Source organism: Pogonomyrmex barbatus, unplaced genomic scaffold (genome assembly GCF_055798465.1).
Source record: "Pogonomyrmex barbatus isolate J1 unplaced genomic scaffold, ASM5579846v1 scaffold1, whole genome shotgun sequence".
Lineage (NCBI taxonomy): Eukaryota > Metazoa > Arthropoda > Insecta > Hymenoptera > Formicidae > Pogonomyrmex > Pogonomyrmex barbatus.
Window position 1 is genome coordinate 19,228,627 of NW_028297098.1, and position 20,785 is coordinate 19,249,411.

Genomic DNA, 20,785 nt, shown 5'->3' on the forward strand with positions numbered 1-20,785 from the left:
CTCCGTATAATCCGTAAAGTTCGAACTGCTGCTACAACGATCCTCATAAACGCTTCTCTTAATCGAACTTCGTGCCTTGGAAGCAACTTTCTTCGGTAGGAAATGGCAAGGGAGGCCTGAGAAGGATCGTGTTATCGGTAGAAACTTATCGAAAATGCGGGTTCGTCCTATTCTAAACTTCACTTACGCGCATTTAATACGAACAGTTTTGATTATCAGCCGCGAAACTTCTTGGACGTGTTACACGACGTGTTACTGTGCAGTGGAACCGTAGAATTACTTGTGTAAAACAATAATAGAAAATTTACAATTTTCAAATAAGTAAGATGATTAACGCAATAAATGAATGCAAATAACTAGAAAACAGTATCGAAATATAAAAACAATATGATTTGATAACATATAAAATAAAATCTAAATTCTTAATTTCAAAAATAGAGACATTATATGTTTAAAAAAAGCAAAATTATTAAACTCTTAAAAATATTTAAATATAATAAGATTAAATTAATATTTTCTTGTATGAAGGTATAAAGATCTTCATTCTATTTTGATATTAAATTCCCTAAAAGCACTAAAGACATGACTTAAATTTCGTGTCCTAATTAATTTAATTAACTTACCAAGCAAATAAATTACATAGCAGAAATACTCTCGGAAATTTCAAATGACGATATGAAATATAATAAATAAGATAACAAAAGTACAATAAATAATATAATATAATAAATAAGATAACAAAGGTATGTTGAACATTCAAATATAAATTTAATATAATTAAAGTAGAAACTATGTTATATTAATTCAACAGTTCTTAATGTAAATATTTTTTATCTGAAAAAGACTAAATTAATATACACATTAGAATTTTTATGGAACAGTTGATTCCAGAGTATTATAATAAAAATGAAAATTGGGATGATAATATCGTAACATCATCATCGAATTCCCTGTCGAATTAACGACATTGATGAAAAACAGTGATTCGACGATGAAGAAAATCTGAACAATATTCGATGAAGAAAATCCTTTCCGTCGGAAATTTGATCATATGCGTATTAGTTTTATGCGGACGCAAAGCCACATTCTTCCGCTTCCTCATTCTTCGTTCTTGCTACGTTCGGTCAAGGTACTTTTATTATGTATCCTTGGACACCCTCGACAGTGGTATCTTTTGTGTGCTACAGATTTTTATGAAAAACACACAATAACGTCCGCCGCGGGAAGGAATAAAACGTATGAATACTATGGACGACACGTGCACCATATTAAAGCTGTCTGGTGCGGCAAGAAAAATAGTTTTCTGCACGATCGCGGAGGATTTCATTTTCAATTTCGCAACAATGAGTTTTATTAAACTAATTTGAATTCCAAAAATATATACGATCGATGCGGAATAATTGACTGCGAAGAAGAAGCGTCGCGATGACTGACGCAATGTAAAAAGCTTCGAAATAAAATATTCGAGTGTGCCGTATCATTGAAATAAAAATCATGATTCAATCGACAGCCTTCAATTTGCGAATGATAACAGCTCAAAATGCGTACCAATGAGTGCTTAAAATATCAACAGTAATCGATTTCACTGAAAAGCACGATAAAAACGGATAATAATTAATTGTCTCGATAATTATCGAGAAACGTGATTAATTGTACCGGCGAATAACGTTCAAAATAATGGCAGAAAAAAAAGAGGATGGTTATATTTAATCGACGATAAGCGCTATTCTCTGAAATTTCCACGTAATCGAAATTCGTTTGAATATGTGCGTTTAAAATGTAGGAAACAAAGCGTTTTGTTGATAGTCATTTTTGCGTTGATCTCCACGCGACGGAAACACATTCAAGATTCGATTAGCTAAAAGTTTAATAAAGACAATGTTGTCATGAATCAAAAAACCAAAAGTTGCCACGGGGGAGAAATGCATTGAATTTTAATGTTTTTAAAATATCCTCTCAAATATTACATAGAAATACGCGTTTATAAATTTTATTATCCGCTATTATAAAATTTTATCATTTACCATGTCTTTTATATCCGCGCTAAACAAAAATTTTCCATCATCATTGATTAGATTACTACTATTTCACTATTATTTGCATTCTACTAGAAATATAAAAAATAAATAAAGTCTTGCAAAAATAGATATTACAACAATGTGTAATACGTAAAGTTTTATTTGTAAAATATTCTTTTCTAATTTTGAAAACTATTTAAATACATAACAGTTATTTTAATACGTATTAATACGTAAAAAGAAATAAATATTGATATACGCTGATAAAAGCTGTCCCTCATGTACAAAAATAAATTAAATCACAAAAAATAAATTATACATTAACTCGACAATTGATATCATAAAAACAATGTTTGTATTTTCAATTTAATTTATTCAATACAAATGTCAATAGTAATCTACAATTCATCTAGTTCATAAGAATTTAAATTATAGGAAATAAAATGAATGCATAATCAAGATAAGTATATATTATGCATTCATTTAATTATGCATTCCAATCATCAGACTATCAAAATTTGGGTTGTTCAAATAATTTAGCTGTTCTACTTCTTATAATTTGTGCGACTCATTCGATATTTATCTTCGCTTTCTCCGTGCACGTGACCATTGGTCCTCACGCTCAACTTCCATTCACGACGGAAACTTGACATGCGAACGTGCCGGGACGAACGTATCCTTCGGACAGGTCCGAACTAATTGACAGCGAATACTGAAAGTGTACAGAGAATAGATCCTTGACAGATTAATTTATAAGGGAACGAAGACTCAGATGACATTCGTATAATAATGATCATTAAAATTAAAATCTTGAAAATTTAAACTTTTTTTATATAATAAACTTCTATTTAAAAGATATATTATTATACATTGCTCATACACGATAGAAATAATTTTCTAATAATTTTATATTGTACAGAATTAATGTAGCTATTTGAGTGTGCTTGTCCCTCAATTTAGTCAACGTCATAGTGGAATTTATTAATTATTCTCAAATCATATACGTAAATTGCAGTAAAAAAAATGAAATAATATCCGAAGCAAAGGAGAATAAAATACGCATAAAACCAACCGAAGTGCGGACCAGCCAAGATATCAGCCAATAACTGGTAGAAGATTACGAAAACCTGGCTATCCCGTGAAAACTAAGTTCGCCTTTATTGGAAAAACTATAGAGATCTTTCTTATGACGGTACCATACAGTACCCCCGTCTTTAAATCGAATTTCTGATATTCCGCCTGCGCCTTCTTCCTGCCGGCCCAACATTCACCGCTATTACCCGTAAGCTCGAAGACAATTGGAAAATCCGAAATTTGCGAGTACTTAAACTCGAGTATGAAACTAGGGAACTATACCAGCGAATATCGCCTCCTCCGTTTCCATTCAGTCTCCATTTCACGAGCTCTACATGCTGACTGCGCAAAATTCATAAGAACCATACTCGAGGGGTTCCGTTCGAAAGCTCGAAATTTCAAAGAGACTATCGTTTATCAAGCAACAATGGAAGACTTTGATGCGAGAATCTAATTCCATATATTATCAATCACTCGGAGAAAATAAAAACCATTTTTACGAAATTTACGAAAGTTTGACAAGGAACGTTATTAGAGAGCTTAAAAAAAAATATAACTATTACAAAAAAAAATTCGAGACTTATATACTAATTGTAAGTATATAATATTATATTAAAAGATATAGCAACATATAAGCAGTATATATAATAACAAAGAAAAAAATGAAGAAAAAAATCTCAATTTACAAATTCTGATAAAATTATCATATATGTAATTTACATATAAAAAAATTATAAAATAAAAATCTTAATGCTTTTATCCAATATATATAATTATTATTACAAATATGCTTCCATACATTCACCAATTATTAATCAAATTTCTAAAATTATATAACTTCGTCAATTTCACAGAATCGCTCTCTATTACTCACTATTATACAATAAACTTACAAATCTTTAATTCAACTTGATGATACATTCGATTAATATGTAACGTCGAAAGAGAGATAATACTCGAGATAAAACGCAGTGCACAGAGAAATTACAGCATTCAGGGTTGTTAATTGTTCGACTGTTACCGCTACAACGCGGTCGCTTCGCGCATCGATTCGGGCGATAATAACAACAATTATAGCAGCAATTTATCGAGATAGAAAGTATTCATCCGGTTTACCAACAGCGAAAATTCCAATTTCAAACAGCTGGATTTAACAGTAATATTTATAATTCGCTCACGGCGATAATAAGTGCGCGTAAACATTTAGCAAATCAACGGACGGCAAATCGTTGGTGTCCGACGCACGGTTGATTTTCGATCAACCGACGCGCTGTCGCAAACGAAAACAATGCACACCGATGGGAATTCGATCACCTGGGAATGTCGATTTCCGCTAGCGAATAATCCGACAGCCTTGTTCTGTCTTTTGTACATGACAGCCATAATAACAATACTACTATCGGCGTCACACAGCGCGATCGGCAAAACGGCTGAAAATAATAATATCCGATTTAAAGTACGCCATTCGCAGTTATGTTATCGTTTGGTGGTACTAGCAGTTTGTAAAATCAATTATTTACTTCTTGAAAGAAGCTTAGTAGCTCTCTGAAATATATAAAGTTCTGTGCTTTATGCGCCAGAACGCGCGCGCGCGCAATGTGCTTATATTAAAAGGAAACTGTTCACGAATATTGAGAAGAGTTACTGTTTTTCTCAAGAGTTATTCTTACCGTTTAGATAGTAGAAATTTATATGTTCAAAAGTGCATTTTTAAATTTAATCAAATAATTACGCTCATTTATCGCATATAAGCAATATAACATGATACATTGAAGAATTCGTGATACGATAAAAAAAAAATATACATTCTCTATTGCATAAAACAAATCAATAATTTTATAAAATTGTAGCGTTTAAAAATTATGATATGTAAATCGTTAACATTGAAAATTTTATAATAACTAGAATAAACATATTTACTCCGATACTCTCGACCGCTCGATCGTAAAAGAGAGGAAAGAAAATTTCATGCTAAACAAAATTAAAATTCCACGATTCCAGGATATAAATTACCGAAAAATTGATGAAAAATTGATTACCGAAGACCTCGTAATATCTGATCTCGTAATATCTGTCCCAAGACATGAATTATCTAACTTTGATTATCGAAGACTTCGTAATATCCGATAGCTCGGCTTAAATTAGAATTGACGTCAATCTGGCTCACTCGAGAGACATTTTACGCATTTCGCACACGCGATCGATATCCGGATCGCATCGTACGACATTCCATCAATGACATTCCACCAATCTGGGATCGCGGGACCGATGAATGCCGAGCAACGAGGACTACTTCGGGCTTGTCGGTCCCGTAGGGTGAGCCCGGCCGTCCGGTATTGTTAATCGTCACGAGCGAATAATCTGGCGGGCTCACGCCCGCGTTTGTACGTGCATTAGTCCGGCTCGTATGCAAACTGAAATCACGAGCGGTAACGACTAGGCGGCCTGCATAAATACGCGAGAGCGGCACGGTGGACTAATCAATTCCGCCGAATCACAGGGAATTTTCAATGCTCAGGTCTACCCCGTTCGACCCGCGCCCTTCGCTACCTCTCTACGTGTAACCCTGCGCCACACGATATAGCGAAGGTACGAAAGGGCAGGGGGGAGGAAGGGTGGCGAGGAGAGAAACCAGGAGAATTTTATTGTTGGATTAATTCGGCAAAAGAGAATTGATTGCTGGCCCTCGTTGGCTCTGTCGTCCATGAGAAACATACACGAACCCGGTGTTAGCTTCACCTCCCATCGTTCTCTTTGTCGATAATCGAAATTTAACAGTGGCTAGCGGTGGCTAGCGAATCGTCCATTAAGAGACGTAAAAAAAAAAGCCAAACATATGTGAAAATGTGAATGCATGTGGTTACGTGTTTTCTCAATTTCGGGATAAAAGAGAATGGAAAGAAATGTAAAATATGTGAAAGAAAGATTAATATGCATGTGCAGTACGTATAATTGAAATTTTAATATAACATAAGATTAAGTGTTATCTTTGAAATACATTATTTTTATTAAAAAGAACATATAGAAAGAGATTATAAAAATACTCATTTATGAAAACGTTTATAAACTAAATAAAAATTATTTTTATTTAAATCAATTTTATTACAACGATAGATGATCAAATTTTTAAATAAATAATAAGCAACTTTTTCAAACATACATATATACACGTTTTTAAATTTTATATAGAAACGAAAAATGTCATCTTTTTGAAAATGTAGTATGATTATGTATGCATGTAAACAAAATGTATTATAAATAACTTTCTAAAGAGCTTCATTCTCTTCGCCTTTAGCGTGTATAATTTATAATTTATCTACTCTACAATTAGATTGTGCTAAACAGCTGCTTAATGAATATACGAGAAAGCACAGATGGAAAAGAGATAGAGAGAGAGGGGAAATGCACAGAATTTAATTGGAGAGAAACGCAAGTGGTATGTATGCTATCGTAATAATGCAGATATTAACAACGGAGAATTATGCGAAAGAAGCGAAAATTATGCTCAATTATACTGTGTACCTTTTGATTACACTTAAACAATGTATTCGCATAATAAATTGCAATGCAAAGACGCGAGGAAAAAAAACAGACAGCATTTTCGCGTAAAATAATTTCCGTGTTCTCCGCTTTAATAATTTATTCTCAAAGATCGTTTATCTTTAAACTGCCGACTAGATTAAAGGAATGCTCTGAAATTAATTTTCTTCGCTCGCACGCGCATACGCGATTGTTAATGGAACAGATTCCCACATTCCGCGCGCGCAATCGTAAACAGAGATCCCTATTTCAAGATTCCTTCCAATTTCCACCCTCATCGCAGGAATAATCAACTTCGCGTTAAGGATACCAAGACGTTTGCTCGAAGATATCCTCGTCTTAAAACTAAGCTCTTTATTTGTGTATTGTATGATTTATTTAACGAGCAAAGTACTGGCACGCGACGTCAAATATACCTTCATACAAGGTGTCTCAAGAAGAATCGAACTTGTAAAGCTATTTTCGAAACATAGCTTTAGTTTTTTCCTAAATGCTATTATTATTATTATTATTATTATTATATCATTTTTTAAACATTTTATCAATATCAGCAATCAAAGATATAAATAATTTTAACTTGCTTTAAATAGAAAATAAAAAATTAAATTACGTTTATTTTAAGATTTATAATCAATTAAAATCCTAATTTTCAAATTCTTCATAAATCTTCGCTAGAGAAAAAACGGAAATAAGCTTTGTGAAAAAGATCAAAGTTTATTTTTCCAAGAACAAGTTTTTCTCTTTTACGAGCACCCTATATATACATGTACGTGTTTCTCATCGCGTGTAGACTTGATTCTCATTCTACGGTCATCCATCTTTCTCGGGTCCACTCGAGAGTGAGCGACGAAGGGTGGAAGGCAAGGTGGCACTCTCTCGCAGGAAGAGGGTGAAAGAAGGAAGTGCGTGCTTCGGATTTCGTGAGACCGATCACTCGCCCCGACGGTCTTCATTAACGCCTTAATTAGCGCCAAAGACCAAGGCGATCTTAAGCGAAATCGTATTTCGTGCCCGTATCTTAATGACGTCCCTCACGATCATTAGGCTCGTCATATTAATCGTACGATCGCTTGCTATTTCCATTCGTTCCACCGGACGATCGACCGTCCATCGTATTCGCTGTCAAATTAGGTCTGATGCAAGTCCGAATAACAAGTTGCCGGATGATGTGTCAAAGCCGAATCGGTCGTATCGACATATCGAGCGTCCGCCGGAAACGATAAATGAATGAGACCGATGCCAAAAATTATTATACAAGGTCCGCTCTTGAATTTTTTCATCTTCCTAATAAAATATTCCCCCTCGTTATTAATTCGTTTAGTTTTAGAACTGCGAAACTTTCGGATTTTCAAATTTTGCAGTGCTCAAATTTTAGGGACGCTCCGGTTATAATATTCTGACATCCTGCGAGATCAGAATAGTAAAAATTATGGGAAAAAAGTACGCGTGCGTGCGCGTGTGTATGTTTGTGTGTATGTGTATGTATGGATTCTGGGCGTCACTGATTTTTTAAGCTTCGTAATTAGTGCTGTGAGGGACTACGTGTTTCTCTCCAATTTGAAAAAAATTCACGTTTCCCTTTTTCTTTTTCGACTTCGGAAACTTTGTACAAGAGGTGCGCGCGTTTAGTACATGTAAATTTAATAATCGCATCGCTATGCTAAAGCGGACGAGGATCGGATTAAAACATTACGCGAGCTTCGTTTCGCCGCGCTTTACATATTTCTCCGTGTTTCATAAAAAAACAAGATAAAAAACACTGTTGACTTCATATTAACAGGAGGAGATCATTGTTTATTCATGCCAGTATTTCATAAATTTCGCGTCACACGCCACTAGCGCGTAATCGCATGAAAAATTCTTTGGTCGCACGTTGAAATTCTCATTCGAATTATAAGTAATATGTGATAAAATCAATTACACCCACATTTTCCACCTTTCACCTTTATCGCGCAACTTGAATTGCATCCACGAACTCGCCGGAATGTTTTACATCGATGAAAAGCCTCCACAACGAAAACTACGTGACAAAGGCTATTCAACGTGTTTCGCAATATATCCGGTCTAGATAATAATCCATCTAATATAAAAGCGTTACAACGCCACACGCGAGAACGCACGATGCTGTCCACAGAGAGATTGCATCGGGCTCGAGTTTCTGTTTGCAATTCCGTTTGCGCCGCAAGGTTCAGATAGATTAAAAATTTAAAAAAAAACATAAATAATTATGCCTATGGAGCACATTTCTCAGTGCCGTGATCTGAGCAAAAGATAATAAAAGAAAGAAAAGTCATGCAAAATTAATTAGGTCAAGTAAGTGCTACGTGTGTGATGTTCACACATATAATAAATTCATAATATAATCATTTCTTAGAGAAGAAACCAATATTCGTGTTATATAAGATAAAAATAATGAAAAAAGAATTTAAAAATGCATTTTAAAAAAAAATAAAAATACGATTTTGAATTGAAATCGAGCGGAAAATCTCAGCGCGGAATCCTGTTTTCGAAATTTTTGATATTGAAAAATTCAACCGCACGATACATTTGCATTCGCCCATTCTCAAGAAAATCCCATTGATGGTAAAACTATCGCTCACAGAAAGAAGAAATACAAGAGAAAGACACGAGAGCAGTGTTTGTCCGTGACACTTTTTTGAACGCCAAACCTCGGAAATGGATGAACAATTTTTAGATTTTATTCTGTCGCACATGACGCCGTAGAAAGTCGCATTAATAGAAAAGATTGCACGATGCGGCACACAGTTTGATGAAATTTTGTCGTAAATACATGGAATTTCTGCGATAAGAATAAACTCGTTGGGCACGTCACAAAGTTCATTTCACAGTTTCTGATAACCCAATCAATTTGTCAATGGCCACAACGTCACGTAAAATCAAATTTAATGCCCGATGTCTCAATGTTTCAAGACGAGTCAATTTCTCAAAATAGAGTTTGAGCAAAAAGGAAAAAGTCCAAGAAAGAGCGTATGTAGTAATCAGGATACACCCCATATAAAAAAAACATGCTGCGTAATATTGCGCGCCGTGGAGAGAATTGAATTGGAAATTCAATTTCGCGCATAGACGATCTTATCTTGGTGATGAAGGAAGAGCGCGCCGAGTATTCAAAATCGGTATTCGATTTCTCGTGCTATTATTAAAAGTAAATAGTCCTCGGAAACGAACCGTTCTCTCTCTCTACAGGGAGCAAACAGCGAGAAGTTGGAGTAAGGAGAAAGAAAAACAGACGAGAGAGTCATCCTTCTCCCCGGCGCCGCTCGCAAATTCCGCCGGTTTCTAGGAGCATACGGGAAACTTTTCGCAAAGAAAGGTCGAAGCGTCTAATAGGGAAACACCGGAAACATCGCGGATGAATACTACTCGCCGCATATCGAAGAACCGAATATCGATTTATCGTCGAAAAGTTTCGCTCTTGGCCGCACCGCGACTCGGCTGTTGTTTGACTTTCAGAAAGAAAGACCCAATGGGATATGTTTCCCTCTTTCGAACCGATTGTAACTTCTCTCACGGATCGCTGACGCGACAAACTTTCGATAAAACAACGAACGGATATCGCGTAATGCCCCAAGTTGCCGGAAGTTACCCCAGGAGATGTCCCGTGTTGTATCGTGGATAGAATAATACCGAGGGTTCGCCTTAAAGAAACGTTTACGTAAACGTTATTTTCTTTCAGCTGATATCTCATAACTGATTCTATGGCTGACATTTCACCTCCGATGCATTATAAACCATATCGACTTGATTTCTGAACCTTGTGTTCTTAACAAAACTCATGATCGTCACGAATACAGTTTCATCAAACAGCTATTGATTAATGTAAAAATTTGCAAACGAAGCAAAGCGAAGATTTGAATGAATTTTCATTTTTTCAACCGATCGGTTTTCGCCTTTTGACACGTTACGAACGATAATTACGTTCCTCGTATCAAAATCAGTGCCAGCCGAAATTCGACAGAAGATCCGGCGCAACACAATGACGCGTCGTCCTATTTCCCTGTCGACAAAGCTATCGACCTCTGTGCTCACAACTTGGAGCATCACGTACGAGCCGTGAAATTATGCCGCGCCGCACATCATCCGTGACGATACGGACGTTCGCATAATCGAACGAGAGGATTCGCTCCGTGCTGTCCTCGCGTCGCCTATCCCGCGGATCCGCCTACGAGCCGGCGGACGCATCCGGCAGCGCGTAAAGCAATGCCAGTCAGTTGCAAATCTTCGTCCATTTTGCATTTTGTCATCCGTCCGGCCGGTCGCCCGGCCGGTCGCCCGGCCGGTCGCCCGGCCGGCCGGTGCGGCGAAAATCAGCGCCTGCCGGTGCAAGAGAGCGTTACAGCGCGATTACGCTCAGTGACGCTCAAGTGCATCACGGTTCACAAGATTATTCCGATTAATGTTACGATTATCTAACAAAACTATACCGTGACGTGGAGATTCTAATTTCCTAGCACATTTTCGTGCGTATGGAAAAGTATAAATTTCTATTTTTGCCGAGTATTATTAGTACACGTAACGATAAATATTGGCATTCTAATTGAATATATTCTGGTGCTCCGATTCGCAAAAATATTATAACCGCGATAAAACGATACTATTTATAAAATTATTTAACAACTTCCGCAGAGACGCAACTTCCGATCTGAGCCAAAAATATTAGGAATAAACGAAGAAATGAATAGCTATTGTTGTGAATGACATTACGATAACTCGATAAATGTTGGCTTAATTTGGGAAATTATTCTGGTCACAATCATCAGAATTGTACAGAATTGTACAGAATTATACTATCTAAGAAACACGAATTTGCACTTATTAGATCTCAATGCGCGCAATACTAATAAATAAGTCAAAACTATTATTAACAATTACGAGTATAGCTCAACGTATAAATTTTTAATTTTATATTAATAATTAAAAAAATCACAAACTTATTATTTTATTGCATAAATTCGTTTTTTTATCTTTTCGATTTTCGAAAAGAAGCAGACATTAACTGTTACTAAAATTGTGAAGTTTAAGAACACCTATTTCTGCAATTCCTTAAATTTTTTTATATTACATTAATTATATTATATTAATATATAATTAAAAAAAGAAAATTTTTTTCTAATGGCTCTCTAATTCGGCTTTGTCGCGAGAGGCGAGCTCTCGTGCGAAATCAACGCGCGATGGCAAATATTTTGCGAGTGACGCGTGGAGTGTCCAGTAAATAATTGTATCATGCGAAAATTAAACAGCAGGCGAAACCGGCAACAAAGGGCGAATTTGAACACACCCGCATATCTGGTACAAAGTACGAAGCGCAGGCTGCCACCGCGCTGTACAATCAACGATATACGAAAACGCAAATGCGATGTAAATCTTGGTTCATTTTACATTATGTCACCGGACAGGAGAGGCGAGGTTGCCGGCAAATGCGCCGTGGTAAAGTAGTAACACTGAATCGCGATTATGCGAGCCAGGAGCCCTCGCGCGTTTTGCCGACTTTTACGAGCGCGCGGGAAATCTGCCTTCTGCGCGCGTATGTAATTCTACGTGCACGCGCGATGCATAAATATGTTAGGTAATGGATATATATACAATTTATATACATATCGATCTTTTATTTTCACGCGTTACCGTGCGTTTTGCGCACATAAAAATAAATTACGTGAATGTATTAAATGTATGCGGAATGTATAATGCGAGAGTCAATAGGACGCTATATATTTTGACGAATTTCGAATTAAATGATTGTCATGGCACTTAACGAGAAATTTATCGAGAGAATATAATGTCCTCCTACAGAAGAGGAATAAAATAGAAAAAGAAAAAGATAATAATATAAACGGAAAAAATAATTCAAGGAATCAAAGAAATTAAAATAAAAAAACTAAAATGAAAAAATAATTCAAGAAAATTATAACACGTTTTTCTGAGAAAAAACGTCAAGGCATAAAGACTCTGAACTAAGATTAATTCTCAACTGCTAAGTAATGGACTCTGCTGCGCGAAAACATTCCGATATGAATAAATATTTATTCGGCGATACATTCATCACGATGCAGCGTTACACACGCATTCTGACAGATTGCTCGCCCGGTGCACTTCACTTAGCAAAACCGTCAAAGAATTGGTACATGCAACAGTGCAACGACTGCTGCACGGCCCGAATATAGTAATGGCAGGGAGAAAGAGAGGGGAGAAAACGATGATAGATCCGGTCACGGAACAAAAGGAATGAATTAAAGCGCGTGTATGATGGAAGGTTACCAAATTAAAATGCATGAAGAGAGAAATATCGTCCACAACTGGCAAATACCAGTGACAGATATCCACCGTTTACAAAGTTTAACATCAAACGAAGCGTATCTCGAAGCTTTGAAAAACTCGTGACTTTCAAACGTTTGTTAAATTTTTTAAACTTTAAAATTCTTGCCGATGCATAAGTGATTGTAATATATAATCCGATCAGTTAATTTTTTTAATTTTGACATATGAATACTTCATATTACTAAACTGCTATCATTTTAAGTAATACAATAAAAAAGCTCAATAGAAAAATATACAAAAATATTTATGTTATGTTATGATCTGTGTTTATTTATTTTAAAGTCAATGTATTTAAATATTTTAATCTGAGATTAGATCAGTTTGTGCAATTTATTCGATTCCAGAAAGATAGCGAATCTTATAGATTTTATAATGCGAATCTTTCTTATTAATTTGGTTATAATTTAGATAATAAATTTCGAAATCAATCAGGAATTAATTTATACATGGAAGTTCTCTCAAATTTATTATTCTTGGTTCGATCTTCTTTCCTTTTATTTTTAGAAAAGTGAAAAAGGATCTCGATGAAAAGTTTATAGCTTGGAATAATTAGAATTTGATCTTTTTTAAACGGACTCGTCATTCACTCTTTTCATTTATCCAACAAATTATATTTATATTATTAGCAACATTGTCTAGCTGCTTACAAAATACCATACGCTATATTGTCAGCAACCAGCACGAAATTATTTTAAAATTAAACTGCCGAAAGAGTAAACTATTTTTGTCGCAATGCTCTTCAGCTGCAACAATTTTGGTACGCTATTGTACACTATTGTTAGTGACCGAAATTCAGTTTTGGAGAATGCAATTTATTTAATAATATTTAGATAAAAGTTAAATTTAATGTGGAATTAAAATTGTAAAACTATCTTTAAAAAAAAACTGACTCCAAAAATTATCTTCAATAATCGTTTAATCGAATTCCTCTAGGAGAATAATAAAGAAGTTTCATTTATGTGAAATAGAAAAATTCCTAAGAATCAAAACTAACACGTTTACATACGCATTAACATACATTATTACAAAAAAAAAAACGAGTAGAAGATAGCCTCTGATATTATTTAGATTTAAATCCCTTTGTAACTCCTCATTTATCTACAAACGTTTAAAATGAAAATTGAATCAATTACTAAATCGACCATTCTAAGCATCGAGCTATACATTATTTTACATGATATATAATATAAAATATATATTCAAAAATATATATAATATATAACATAATATATATCCAAATATATATAAAAAATTTGTTTTAAAAAAAATTAAAATTTTAATTACATATTTCTGACTAAAAAATTTAAAAAATTGCAGTTATATCGTACATCCGAGACATCGCAGTGTCTCCCGATATAAAAAAATTTGCTTTAAATAAATTTTTTAAATTATTTTAATTATATATATCTGACTAAAAAAATCAAAAAAGTTGTAGTTATATCGTATATGTATATTGAAAATAATTTATAAGAAAAATGTAGTGCTCTTTCATGGAACACATTAAAGCGAATGTGGAAAACGTTGACACGTTACACGCTATAATGTAGCCAACGTTGAGTCTCGATAATGTATGTATGTACAAGGCAAACATCCGCTAACAATTTAATACATTCACGAACGCTAATCGCCAGAGTTACACATAATATGGAGGAGTTATACATAAACCACAAATCTCCCCTTACGCAGTAATCGCAGCACTAATGCAGCCTGCATGAAGCTTATGCTATTAAATCTATATCAGCTGTTTCACCAAGCCCTATTTCTAGTTAGTACGAGACTTTCGTAACATCATACGCAATGCATGTAGTGGAATGGAATATATCTCGTATTCCAGAACACGGAATTTACGCATGCGTGTATATATACGAAAAAAAAGAAACTTCTTATGTAACGAAAAAAGTCTTGAGTACATAATTTCAAAGGACTTGGTCGTGTGTCCGTATTTATCACAAGTTACAAGAGAAAAAGATGAAATATGTACACAAGTAATAAATAATTGAGTTTCTCCATTATACATCCGCAAAATAAACTCTTGAAAAAACGCTCACAGCTAAATATCGCGGACGAGTTCCATCACTTTAATATTATCCACTGTTGTAATGATAATTTGTCGGTAACTTTATCCTGATAAATCTGGGTTTAATCTGGTGTTTCGTGAAATTGAATATCCGTTCTGTTCGGATATTGATATTATTCTACTGGGAGAGAGAGAGAGAGAGAGAGAGAGAGAGAGAGAGAGGAGGAGGAGGAGGAGGAGGAGGAGGAGAAAGAGAGATATTATTCTACGGCAGATAGATATTGTTTCATTGACTGTATAACCGATGTGGACATCCCCAGACGATTCAATTGTCCGACAAATCTAGCCAAGGAACAGTAGTGAAATAGGAATGTCATTAATGAGCGCGCTCAATCAGAATAATAAGAACGATCTGTTTAAATGACTAAATTATAAATAAATAAATGGTATAACAAAATCAAGAAATGAATGTACAAAATCAAATTTAGTAAAATGATCAAGTAACCGTTCAAATTCAAAAAATTGCAAAAAAAAAATACTTCAAGCAAATATCATCCATAAATATATTAAGATATCATATATTAATAATTAATATATATTAAATAAATTCGTAAAGTCTTTACTTACTTACTTACTTACTTACTTACTTACTTACTTACTTACTAGCTAAAAATACACACATGTTGTGTTTTGATACTTTTACTATTTTTGATTGATCATCTTCTGTCGAACAGTGGCAATTTAGACGCGCGGACATGGCGCAAGTGTGATCGGGATCTATGTGCGAATCCAATGAACCTCGATGTGTGCTTACGGGATTAAGCCGCACCTATTTCGCACGAGTATTACACGTGAGCGGTTATACCGATAACGCGGTTCACGCCACTCGGTAATCACTACGCCAACGCCACCGGCATCGCGAGCCACCGGATCGACTCGGCCTTTTCAATTCGCAATGCGGCCATTCCATTGCGCGGGCGGAAGCTCTACCAATCGACCTCTACATCGACTTAATGCACGACGAGGCTTCTCGCACCGCCGGCGCCAGCAGCTTTGCGAGCCCGCAAGTTTCGAGCCGGAGGGCGGCGCGCTTTATGGCTTTCATTAAAAGCAGCCGAGATAGAATAAGGGCGTACGTCCTTCCGAGCGAATAGACCGGGGCTCGAAGGGTGGAAAACGACCGACGGGAAGACGGTGAACTTATGTGTATATGCATGTGTATATGCATGCGGATGTGCAAGACTTCTCGTTGGCTAGTCGGGCTGGCTTGGCTGGCTTGGGACGCACGATGTTTATACGAACGGGGCTGCCCATCCGCCGTTGCTTTCGCCGGCAATGAATTCGCATTACGATGGCGCCCGACGCATTAAACTATAACGACTACCAGGACATTCGGCAGACTGGATATCTACCTAAGCGACAGATTATGAGTGCGGGGCGTCCCTAACAATCCCTCCGCAGGCATTACATCGTACAACGCGGTGAAATGGTCGCTTTTAAAACATCGCCGACCGAGTAGCCATCTCGGCGATGAGCCATCTCCAGAGTCATCGGAACGATCATTGAGAGTTGAACTAATAATGTTTACAATCGTGTTTTAATAATGGTTCTATTTGGAGAAAAATGTCAAGTTATGAATTTGTGAATCCATTTTCCTCAAATTTTAAATTTCTCATAATCAGACAAAATCCTTTTCTCCATTAAATCTAGATTCTCTCGTCGTTTTAAAATAACAGTCAAATCGAGATAATTGATTATTAACTTCAATAAATAATTTGCAAACACGAATATACGTATACAAATATAGAACAAAGAAAATAAATTTTAAAGCTTATTAAGTTTTCTTTAGCTAATAAATAAATGAAATGAGCAAAAATATTGTAAAATAAAATCATATTTAAAATAAGATAATGTCTAAAATAAAACAGTAGCTGCATAATTAAAAGATACTATAGAAAAATCACATAATGTTTATTTTAGTAATTCGAGAAAGATAATTCTATTTATTTATAAAAAAGAATTAATAAAATTTTCGAAAAAATTGAGCAAGCCATATTCACACACGATTCTGCAAAATTAATGAAATAAAATGCAAAAAAACGTTCCAGGACCCTTCAAAAACATTTAGAGAGAAATAATTTAGAGTGAAAACGTTAATAGCTCTCAATGCGTACAAGTCATTTGTGATATTAAAAAATGTCTGCAATACGGGCACACGCGGAAGTACTTCCGTTCTGGTGCGACTACCGAGACAATGGCTTTCCACACTCCTTTCTACTCCTCTTTATGTAGCACCAACAAAAGACTCTCGATATGCGAGAGTCCTCGCTCTCACAATACCTCCCTTCCGTGCCATCCGTAATCTCCATACGCTCCACCGAAGGTACACGCCTCAAAAAAAAGAAAAAAAAAGAAAAAAAAGAAAGAAGGAGATGTGACTACCAGATGTGATAATTAATAATCGTTCTTCCTTCTAGCAAAGATACATGTTCGTTTTATTATTTCGCGTCTGAGACGATTCTCTGGGATCAAATCGAACTCGATGAACTCCCAGAACAGGGAACGAGAAAAGTCGATAAATCGTGTGTAGAGAACACGTGCGCGCGCTAGCTGAATCGCTCGGAATGATCTAAACGAGATTCGTAGCTTCACTTTCCAATTTTGCTCGACTTGAAAGAGCCTTTTCAGATCCTGCGAGATAGAAACGACCGGGATAGGTAGGTAGGTAGGTAGAAAGGTAGAAAGATTCCACCTGGTGTGAGCGAAGGAAGTGTGTACCCAGGGGATGGTACCGCGAAGAGGAAAAGCCGAGGGAAGGAGTCGCCGCGAAGAGAGGCACGATCGTCTAGGCATACGTGGCGAGGAAGCGCAATTTTCAAATCGAACCGCATGCAAGCGCCGACGACCGTCGGCGTTTCTCACTGTCCGAGACCGGTTCGAGAGAGGAGCACGCCAGTTGACGAATTTACCCCGTGAGAGGACCGGGGCTGAAGCCATGGTCGGTCGAGCTCCGGTCGTACGGGGAGCAGAGTAGCCCGGTAATACGATAGAGTTAGGTAACTAGCTACGTTATACCTTGGCAAACCCATTATATCGCTCTGGGAATCCTTTGGGAAATAGTCTATAGCGTTGCCGGCCCGGGCTTCGATCAACCGTGAAATGTAGTCCGATACGTATTACCGGGTGCAGTACCCAATATATTCTGCCAGCATCTGGTGTATAGTGCACCACCATGGCGGGCCGCGTTACCTTCCGCTGGCGGAGAGAGAATTACTGAGCCTACTATGCGCTTAAGATTCCGCCTTCGCATGGAATTGCGGCAATTTCTCTCTCGTTCGGCCTGAGCACGAGCTCATGTAGTTTATCCTAAACGTACGACACAGTAACATATTAACCCCCGACTGTTGGTGGTTACGTTTACGTAACGTAACTAGTATAGCAACTTTAACATGACCCGATAAATGAATGACGTCACAATAGGGGGTAGCTCATACAGAAACTAGTTCCGCTATTTTAGGAATTTCAACTTTGTAAAATTATATACATATAACTTGACAGAAATTACAGGTAATATAAACGTGATATCCCTCTGTTAAGATCCTAACAAGATTTAAGATTTATATGATGAGTTATTATTTGATGAGTTTAGTTATAATACACACAGTTTGTGTATTTATTTTATTATTTATTTATAATGCTTTTTAAAGAAGATATAGTCCAAAAACTAGTTTATGGAATTGTTGGTGTATTGCATAATTACATTCTACTTGAAGAGACACTTTGTGACAGCAGATTAAATAGCAATGTCATTTCACCGTTCACAAGTCGTTTTTGTAACGGATAAAATAAAATAATAAATAAAAATATCGTAATATAAAGAAATATTGCAACACATGAAAAAAAAAAAAGATATTCGAAAGATTTTCGAAAAATCGTTCCGTTAATTCTTACAATCGATTATATGCAAACAAATGAATATTGACTATAGAAGAAGCGTACGGACGACCACATCGCCACATCGTGGCGGCCGGCTTTGGCGATGGAACTTTTATAAAAACGGCGCGAATGAGCGCTCGACAATATTTGATTAGATTTTACAAACAAACGCACTCGGACGGACGCTCGACATACACGTATAATGAATTTACATCGCGCCCCGGCGCGATTGCCTCTTTTATTCATTCGAGAGCGCGCTTGTCCTCTCCACTGCCCTTCTGCCCTCGCCCGCGAAACGATCATGAATTCAATGGTTTCCGATAACAGCGGGGTGGGATTGAGGGGGTACAGAATATAAAACAAAAAGAAACACCCGCGTATCGACAGTAATTTACATAGGGGAGAGACCGTTCCGAAAGTAACGCGCGACGCGCGCTTCGTCGACACCGGAAAATAAATGTTCGCTCACTCGACGATCTTCTCAACGCATACACTCAAGCACAGTTGTCGTTACACATGTACATCCGCGTCTTTTGAAATCAATGGGTTCAGCGAAGTTATGCTCAAAGCTTATCGACAACGTCAAACATTAAGTATAGAACCAAGTATTATACGATACGTCAAGTATAGAAAAATTTCTGATAAAACGTGCGCATCATTTATTTCGAGTCATCGACTTAAATTTAAATTCATTGAATTGTATTTTAACATAGTTAAATTTTTATTAATTTTAAACTTTTACTTTTATTTTATGAAGAAAACAAGCCGGTAAATGTTGACAAAGACATCCAAACATTTGCTTACACGACATTAAAATTAATTCTACAAATTTCTTGTCTTCAAAAAAAAATCTAGCAAAAATTATTTTCATATTTTTATTTTTTCTTTTAAAAGCCATGTTAATTTAAATTTATTATACTAATTAGTGATAAACTGAGAAAAACTGTTGTTTCGATAAATTTGTTGAAACTTAGTGAATTTTCCAGATTTTTGCAAAAAATAATATGATTTCCCAAGGTTTACCCGATAAATTCATCTTATGATTAAGGAAAAATATATAATAGATAGAGGTCGAATAATATATTCAGTTGCTTTTCTATTGCGACACGATAATACACCTAAACGCGCCTCTCGGCACGAACCTCCCATTCTCGGGCTAAACACACGAATCCTAACGCAGTAAAGCCAGAACGGCGCACAAATTCGCGAAACGACACTAATAGTGGTCAAGCTGACTCCAGCGGCACAATACCGGTATCGGCGCGCTATTATTCGCAAGTTTATTGAATGTTAAAGTTCTATAGAGAATTCTCCATTTCGCGTTCGCCTAACTATATATTTCGCCGTCAGTAAGTAACGTCGTTGTTACGTAGCCGCAGTAATTGGTACGTCAGGACAATGCGGCGTATCAGCGAAATTCCGGCACAACGTGGCGTCATTTAATCAGAAACTACAATAGTAACCTATCGAAATTCTTGCCATTTAATAAATCAAAACGTTAAAGATATCTTTAAGTCGTATTTATAGCAAAACTGGATTCGATATAACAGTCTCGTTAGAGAATAGCACGTTAGAGAATAGAATAACCGAATAGCATTACCCAAAAGATTATTATTGCGCGAATTAATTATCCGTTTTAATTCCAAAATTTTGCTACATTTCATTTCCGCTATCTTCCAATCAATCTTCGGCGCTATTGAAGATATCATTTTTAATTTTGTCTTTAGTAGCAAGTGGCACAATAATAAAGTAGATAGAGAAAGAAAAAAGTGACAAGAATTTAAAATTTAAAGTACAAATTATCACAAGTCATTCGTTTATAAAATCATGTTAAATATGCATATACCGAGGTCGTGCACCTTTC

The 20,785-nt window shown here is 36.0% G+C and overlaps 1 protein-coding gene across 3 annotated transcripts in view; it reads left to right on the forward strand.

The window, feature by feature from the left end:
• vn (membrane-bound neuregulin protein vein) overlaps nucleotides 1–20,785 on the forward strand; it is a 323,286-nt gene that overhangs the window by 287,703 nt on the left and 14,798 nt on the right. The window lies entirely within an intron of this gene.